Genomic DNA, 8,725 nt, shown 5'->3' with positions numbered 1-8,725 from the left:
TCATCCCAAATAAAAAAGAAATCAACCAAATTGAATGAAGAAACCCCCCCAGATATATGCGGGGTTGCAGAAACTCCACCACTTTGAAGCGTTATTGAATTGCATTTGATGGTTTTTGTGGTATTTTTTTTTATTTATTCTTCCTCAGATTTAGTATGCTAGGGTTTGAAAATTCTGATTTTAGGTAGGATTGTTTCATTTTTAATGTTATGAAATTGATTTGGGACAACAAGGGATGGATACAACAGTCAATGCAGCATAACAATTAACCATACGGGAATATTCCTTCCTATTTATAACACCAACTGGCTAGAGGGGCCTATTTCAACTTACTAATGCGATTTGAAGAGGCAAATAGTTATTATGATAATTTGAGGAGGTCATTCAAAACATGAGTGATTTGAGGGAGTAATATTGAAATAACGCGAATAATAATCAAAAAGAATGGCATGAAGGCCTTGTATTTCATATTAAGCAGTGAATACAATTATTTTTGAGAGAATTCTTAAAAATCACATGAAATTAAATGGAGAGATTGTAAAAAATGAAGAGTTACGGAGAAAATCCATATAAGATTGAAAATTTGTTGCCACGACAAAGAATCAAATTCCTATGTAGTTTGGCTAGAAGTATGATAAAAGCACAGTGAAAGTTTGATGTGTTTTAACCTGATGGTGTTGCTTATGCAACTTGTCTCTTGAACCATGTTTCATTGGGTTTTTCCATAGAAACCACCTTTAATATGGAGTTATTTTATATAAACTATCTTTCATTGTTAATTTATATATGAACCATCTTTTAATTTCAAGTTTTTTTGGTTTTGCTATAATAATTAGTTATGAAATACAAAGTATACTAGAGATATGGTTCTTAATTGAGGTCAGGTATGGTCAATTACCGAAAAAAAGAACTTAACTAAAAAGTGGGCTCATGTGATTGATTGCAGCATAAAAACACCTTAAAAGTGATTTATGTATAAATTAACAATGAAATGGTTTCTACGAAATGGTGGTTTCTGTGAAGAGGGAAAAAACCTTCTACTAAAGTTTTCAAGGTACAACTCAATTAAAAATGTTGAAGTGGTCATAAGCCTTGTGTTTCTCATTTGCATATCTTGAAGAGTATTTTTAAACTGTGATCATAACTCACGATTCTCATCATAACTTCAAAGTTTCGGTGTTGTAGTTAAAAAGAAACTTAAAGTTTCGGTGCTGTAGTTAAAAGAAACTTTGAACAAATAGCGTTCAAGCTCAGTCTTGTGAAACTGGAGCTACTTCAGTCTGGAACCACAAATAGCGTTCAAGCTCAGCCATATACACCTGCTCGACCTCCATCTAATGCATTTCCAGGTTTCGCTATTAATAAATTTTGATTTTATAAGCTGTTAACATGAGGCTGAGACTTATGTGGATGTTAAGTCAATAAGTGCGAAATGTTGAATAAGTTACTAAAATAGTTTTTGTAAGAGCTTCTCCACTCAAGTCTTGAGTTGTGAGGTACGTTTTTTTCTGGAAATCGAAATATTTGAATGTTTTGGTTGTGGTGAAGTTTATGCTTCATGCAGCAGGATCATTGTGGCCTTGAACTGGAATGTTAACATTAAATTCATGCACTAAACCTACTGCTGGTAATCATTGAAGGATTGTAGCTTGGATGCTTGTAACTGTACCTAGATATTCCAGTCTTTATAGATAGAGCCTCTTACGTTTTTTTAAGTAACAGCAAAGCCTCTTATGTTTAACTCAAATCTCAGAGAGAAAATAGCCTCTGAAGCCATACGGTTGAGCTTGCTCACGGTTTTGTTAGGTATAAAACAATGAAAGAGATCTTCGACGTGGTACCAGAGGGATCAAGGTTCGATTTCCACCGACCACAAATTTAAATTGTATTAAGAAAAAACTATGACGTGTTTCTTCTTATTTCAGCCCATGAAAAGGGTCATTCTCCCTCAATCTTTGTTGAGCCTATTAAAAGCATAAAACTATTTACCCCCGATCCTCTCCCCAGGAGTGTGAGGATTGAGGGTTAATAGTTTTATACTCTTAACAGATCTTCTCAACCATTTGCAAACATGTCTAATTATAGAGATGTTTTTATGATTTCCTAATTTCCAGCATTCTTGTTGATACTACGAGCCAAAATCAAGATTTGTTGGAGATACAGAGGGTCGTGAATATGCACACTTTTTCACTCAAACAAGGCAAATAAGAAGAATAACAACAACCATATAAAAGACGCAAAGATTTATCTGGTTCGACTAAGGAAAAGCCTACATCCACGGGGAATAACGCCAACGATATTCATTCAACTAGGAACATTGAAGTTACAATTACAAGAGAGATCTCACCTCGAATTGGAGAATACACAAGCTCAAGATCCTCAAAAACCCCTGCATGTGCTTCTGGCCTTTTGGCAAGACTGGCTTAACCCAAACCCTCAAGAAATGCTACCCTTTTTCTTCAACCCCAACAAGCTCCAAGAAACTTTAACAACTGTTCTTCAAGCTTTTCTCTTTCTCATCTCTCTTTCTTCTCATTCAGTTTCATCCATCTCAAATCACTTCATCCACTTTAGTAAAGGGCCCTCAATAAATGACAACTCTCGGACCATATAAATTCTTGGAAAAGATTGTTTAAGAAAAAACTACAGCTATCGTACTTCAACTTGTCACTTTTAAATGCTTTTAACAACTTCTTTTGTTATTTTTTTCACTGTTCGATATTAGATAAAATGCTATCTTTCTCCCATGTGCTCCTGGTAAGCACTGAAATTAATAAATACACTGTTAAAGAGTGAACAAGAATAAAGCGGAAAAATATAAGGGTACCCAAAAAAAAAGGGTTCTGCTTTATATGAAAAACAGCTAAGCTTCAATTAGTTTTCTCTTTGAACTGATCCGCATGAACGAAACAGATATCTTTCCTCTCTATAAAGAAGAATTCTTATGCGGTTATGTTAGTGATCAATAGAATCAAAGCAAAGATATGAGATTGATGGTGATCCTAATCTTCTCTCTTACATTTGGACGGATACTAAATGTGAGCTCCTGCAGTTTTGATTGTAAAACGTGAGCTCAAATTCAACTTTCATGAAACTTATCAAAATCAGAAGCATGATGCTCAGTTATCCTTGATTCACATATGTTTGCAGTCGTTTTGCAGGTCTGTTTATTTTCACCTTTGGCCAATAATATGCAGAATTATTATGCCTTAATTCCATTCAAACACCAATATGGAAATAAAATCAAACATAATTTCAGGGATCTGGGTAACCGTAGATTACGAAAAGATTGACGGGAAAAAAAACATAGCTAACTGATGCTGAACATCAAGAAAGATAACTTGTATGTATATCGCTTCCCTTTAAGCTAGTAAAGGTTTATGTTGCCATTGAAAGGGAAGCAAGCAAACATTTTTCGGCTCAGTTATGATGTATGATCCTAAGGAATTCAAGTAGAAAAACCCACAGTACATGCCGAATACGATCCAGATTCATCAAATTTGAGCAGTGTAACAAGTTGGTCTTACTTCCAATAATTACTCTCAGAATCTATGATAATGCTTCGCATAAGACCACCAAAACTATTATACTCTTGAGCTTGCATGACTGCATCTCATAGCTACTGCACGATAGCCTTAGACATTTTCATCAAAAATAAAAATAGAAAAATAGTCATAGACCTGATAATAATTAAGATGAGGAACTGCTGAAAATGCGGAGTAACTAAAGATGCAGGTTTATTGATTCCATCCTGTCACTAAAATAAAATTCCTCATATGCAACTCACAGTAGTTGCAACAAAGCTCTTATGATTTCAAATTTTACATCAAGGAAGAAAGGAAGTAAATTACTGTTGAATTTCTAGAAACATCTACAAGAATCATGTCTCCGGTAATATGTAAGAAGAAATAAACAACTTTAAATACTAAGAATAAAACTACCCGTACTTTACCGAACAAAATTCATGATTTGCGTGTTTGCGTCGGAAATCCTTTTCATTGTTGAATCCATTACAACTGTTTATCAATTACAGATTAAAAAAGAAGGAGCCTTTTTATAAGATTTTTCTTACACAAATGAAAATAAACAAAGACTTCCTAGAAACACAAGCAGGAACGTTTATCGGTCACTGCTTGCGTGGGATCTTTGCCTGTGCCGAGAACGCTTTGATCCGTGGACCGCCGAATAACAGATCCAGGTTGATCTGAAAGAAGGCTCGGTGTTCTTTGTTTCAATCGAGGAAACTTAGAACGGAAGTGAATAACCTCAACAAAGTGAGATTACTACTCTTCTTAAGATCAAAACAAGGTCTGATCTTAAGGGACTGGGTGAAAAGGCTGTAGATCTCTCGAAATCCTCTCTTTATGCGCATGAATTCGCCAAGATCTCGCCTCTCTCTCTCTGAAATTTGTGGCTCTGCTCTGGAAAACGTGGGTTCTCTCGCACGTTCGTCAGTCAACCGTCAGTACCCTTCACAATTGCACGAATGGGACTATTAATAAGGCTTGAACGTCGTGTTTGTGGATAGGAATCCGCGATTTGAACTTATCTTCAGTTAGAAACGGCTCTCCCATGTTTAAGGATAACCCCAATGCAATTAGGAAGCCAATGGATAGCACGAAACCCGAAGAAAACATCGAAAACCGCGTCATGGGCTTCTCGGTGTGCGAGACACCTCAGGGTATCTCGCACGTGTGAGACACCCTGAGGTGTCTCGCACTTCCGAAACACCCTGAGGTTGTCGTTTTGTCGTCCCGTCGCTTCTTCATTCCATCGTTCTTCGTTTCGCTGTATTCCGGGAACCTATAGGCTTGGTCCAATAGTTCAGGCGAGCTTCGATCAATTCAGGCGGACTTCAGAACATGTTGATAAGAACGGGTCATAACTTTCAAACCGTAAGTCGAAATTGGACAAATTATATATGAAAATTGCCTATCTCGACGAGACAGGGCCAACCAAACCCACCGAAGTTCGGTTTTCTACTGTCTTTTTCGCCAAATTCCCTCCGGTTTAAGAGATAACAGCGTTTTCGTCAGTTTTGAGCTTCTTTGCAATCTATAAGCATTTTTTTATGCCTACATTGTGGAATGCCACTAAGCCTGGCTTATAAAGGGTCTCGGATTCAAGACTGGGCTAAGTCTTGGTATTAAACAAAATCTATGCACTATAAAAGAAAAGAAACAGTTTTGGAGCCGAAGCAACTTTGTGATTGTGTTGCCAGTAGAGTTGCATTCGGTCCGAATACGGCTCGAATATGATGCTTACCATATTCATATCCACTTACCCATCTCGGATACGGATATACCTCGGTAAGAAAAATTCATATTCATATCCGTTAAAATCGGATACAATTATAGATATACATGCGGATATATAAGCGGATATGCGTGCGGATACAAAAAGAATATGAGAAAACTTGATAGTATTGAGAGAAATATAGTTCATGCGATACAAAAGAATTCGTTAATATGTTCATTATAACTGAAAAGTTAAGATTAGACATCTTGATAATCAAAATTAACCACAAATCCATAATCTAAGAATCGAAACCATCATAAGAATATGACTAATATGTATTCAGATATTTTGGATAGGGATACGAATATTTCACTAGAAAATCATATCCGTAATCATATCCTATCGGTTATGGAATTGAGTAACCATACGGTTACGGACATTTCTTCGGATACAGATACGGTTTAGCACCCCTAGTTGCCAGCTATTAGTCAAAACCAAAAATACGCTAGAAAAAGCGCTTGCATATGCCTAATTGAGAATACAGCAAATAATAAATAAACTCTCTTTGGTTGAATGCGTAACATTTTCAACAACTTAATGGGTAGCTCATTGCTTTAATAGATTAAGAGAAAAGAAAATATTTGAAATAGAAATTTTACACGAAGCATACTGAACCATTTAGGTAATAGATAAGGTGGATAAATGATGTTGGCATGCCATGGCAGCCCAGCTATTGATTATGTAAAACTCACAATCCAAATGTCCATATTCAGATTTCTCAAATAAATCAGAACTTAAAATACTTTTGAATTGAATATGTTTACTTCTGTATTATACTTGAAATCCAGAAGCCTTCGCCAATATTGGAACAAGAAAGGAAGAAGGTTCTTCAAAACTGTTGTCATCTCTACCTGTTGGCTTTGGCCCTCATCCTCTCTACTGTTTGCGCACACCGCAAGTGGTGTGTTTACTGCCAAGGAACAGGCTGCAGCACCACAGCCTGTCAAGTGTTGGGCAATGACCGCTCCCGCCCATCGCATGTGGTCTATCCCGCGTGAGCGGTTTTTGCCCAACAGTTGGTAGGCTGTGGTACCGCAGACTATCGAGGCGTCTGAAGCAGGTCCGACCCTATTTAGGTGGGTTAATTGAGGTTAAAGTGTGGGGTTTTGAGGAACCCTTGTTCTACACGAATTTGACTCTATAAAAGGGGTTTATTCTCGGATCCAAGGCGTGGGAGAAAGATAGTATCTCATGATAAATAGAGAGAGAGAGACAATCTCAAAAGAGAATCCATTAATCAAATTGATAGAAAAGTTCTCTATCTTCTGAGAGAGAGAGTCGGAGAGACTGTTGATCTCGTCTATGTGATTTATAATCTCTCTTCTATTATGGTGAAGTTTATCCGGTGGACGTAGGACTTGCTCCGAACCACGTATATCTTTGTGTTTGTGTTTGTGATCTTTTTTGTGATTTTATTTTGGTTGTTGCTTCGTGATCTTGATTTCAGACACTGCTGTTTTCCACAACACTACACATCTAATCCAAGATTTGACTTGTCTCGCTATCCTTAATTCGCAAAACCAACTTTCAACGTGCTCTTTTTGGGAGGCTTCCATTAGTAATCAAGAGGTTCGTCTGCGTAGTTACAAACCAGGCGTTTCATGATTTCAAATTCTGATACCAAGAAAATTAAGAATCCTAACACTGCCGCACGGCCATATAACATTTCCAAACAACATGAAGAAGAAAAAAGAGGTTGCCCGTCGCATTTATGAGTGGTAAATATACAAGAATGCATCCATTGTTCGGAACAAGAAAAAAAGAACGAGGTGGGGTAGTCAAAATCAAATCTCATTCTAACTATAAATGGAACTTCTAAGCAGTGGGTTTGCGTTGAAAACCTTGACCGGGGTCCTCCCCCTCCGCGGGGAACGAATCAATCCCCGTCACCACGGCGGCCGGCGGGCCCGCCCTGCATCGTCCCTGCGGTTGCGGACCCAACCGCTGAGGCCCAGCTCGCGTGCGTTCTCCACCGTCCAATCCCTGAAGAACACGCCCTGGACTCGGCCCTTTACCACCACCCGAACCTAAAATAAGAGAAAGAACTAAACGAATCAAAAAAGGATCGAAGAGAGAAAAGATCGGCGTGGGGGCGGGGCCTACCTTCTTGGTCGATGAGGAGTTAGGGTTTGAGGAGGCGGAGACGGCGGTGGACATTGATGATGATGACGATGATGAGGGGGGTTTGAGGGGGCGGAGACCGAGGAGCGGATGCTTCTTGAATCTAATGGAAGAGAGCGAGGAGAGAGACATTTGCTTCGCTCAGGGATTCTGTGAAGGAGAAGACTGCAAAATTGGAATATTGAATTTTTTTTTTTTTCCCAGAAGCTTTACCGGCATGCAAAATTGGAATATATTGCCCTTTTATCTTTTCTTCTTTTTTAGAAAACACTACACTCACACCTCCAACCGCACCTTGAGTCACACCCCCTCTTTCAGCTACAGTGCACGGGACCATTATAGATTTTTAAAAAAATCTAAAATAGGCCTCATGCACTGTAGCTAAAAGAGGGGGTGTACCCCAATGTGTGGTTGAGGGTGTGCTTGTAATGTCACTAGGGGTGTTAACGGAGCGGATACGGCTCGGATATGACACTTACCATATCCATATCCGCTTATCCATCTCGGATACGGATACGGATACGGGTATACGTCGGTAAGAAAAATTCATATCCATATCCGCCAAAATCGGATACGGTTACGGATATATATGCGGATATATAAACGGATATGCATGTGGATACCAAAAGGATATGAGAAAACTAGATAGTATTCAGAAAAATATAGTCATGTGATACAAAAGGAGTTCGTTATTATGTTCATTATGATTGAAAAGCTAAGATTAGACATCTTGATCATCAAAATTAACCACAAATCCATAATCTAATAATCGAAACTATCATAAGAGTATTACCAATATGTATTCAGATATTTTCGGATACGGGTACGGATATTTCACTACAAAACCATTTCCGCAACCATATCCTATCGGTAATAGATTTGAGTAACCATATTCGTATCCTAACGGGTACGGTTACGGATATTTCCTCGGATACGGATACGGTTTGGCACCCCTAAATGTCACTCTTCTTTTTTTGGAATAATGTTATGACTTTGATTAAAGAAAATGAAAGGGGAAAAAATATATCGAAGTCAATAAAAATATGCCTCGTTGGTTGTGTCAGGAGGAAGTTGAGGCACAGGCACCTCTTTTTACAATCAAAGTTTAGGACAAATTTTCAAAACCGACCTATTTAGGTTTTTAATTGCAAAAAACGACTCATTTTAATTTTAATTATAAAAACCAACCATGTTGGTTGAAACTGGGTCGGTTTTTGAAATTTTTTTTTCCAAACTTCACTGGAGTTCAACTCCCGTGAAGTTTTGTTATGAGAAAAAACTTCACGGGAGTTTAACTCCCGTGAAG

This window comes from Asparagus officinalis, chromosome 6 (genome assembly GCF_001876935.1).
Source record: "Asparagus officinalis chromosome 6, Aspof.V1, whole genome shotgun sequence".
Classification (NCBI taxonomy): Eukaryota; Viridiplantae; Streptophyta; class Magnoliopsida; order Asparagales; family Asparagaceae; genus Asparagus; species Asparagus officinalis.
The sequence above is the reverse complement of the archived record's forward strand: the minus strand, read 5'-3'. Positions refer to the sequence as shown.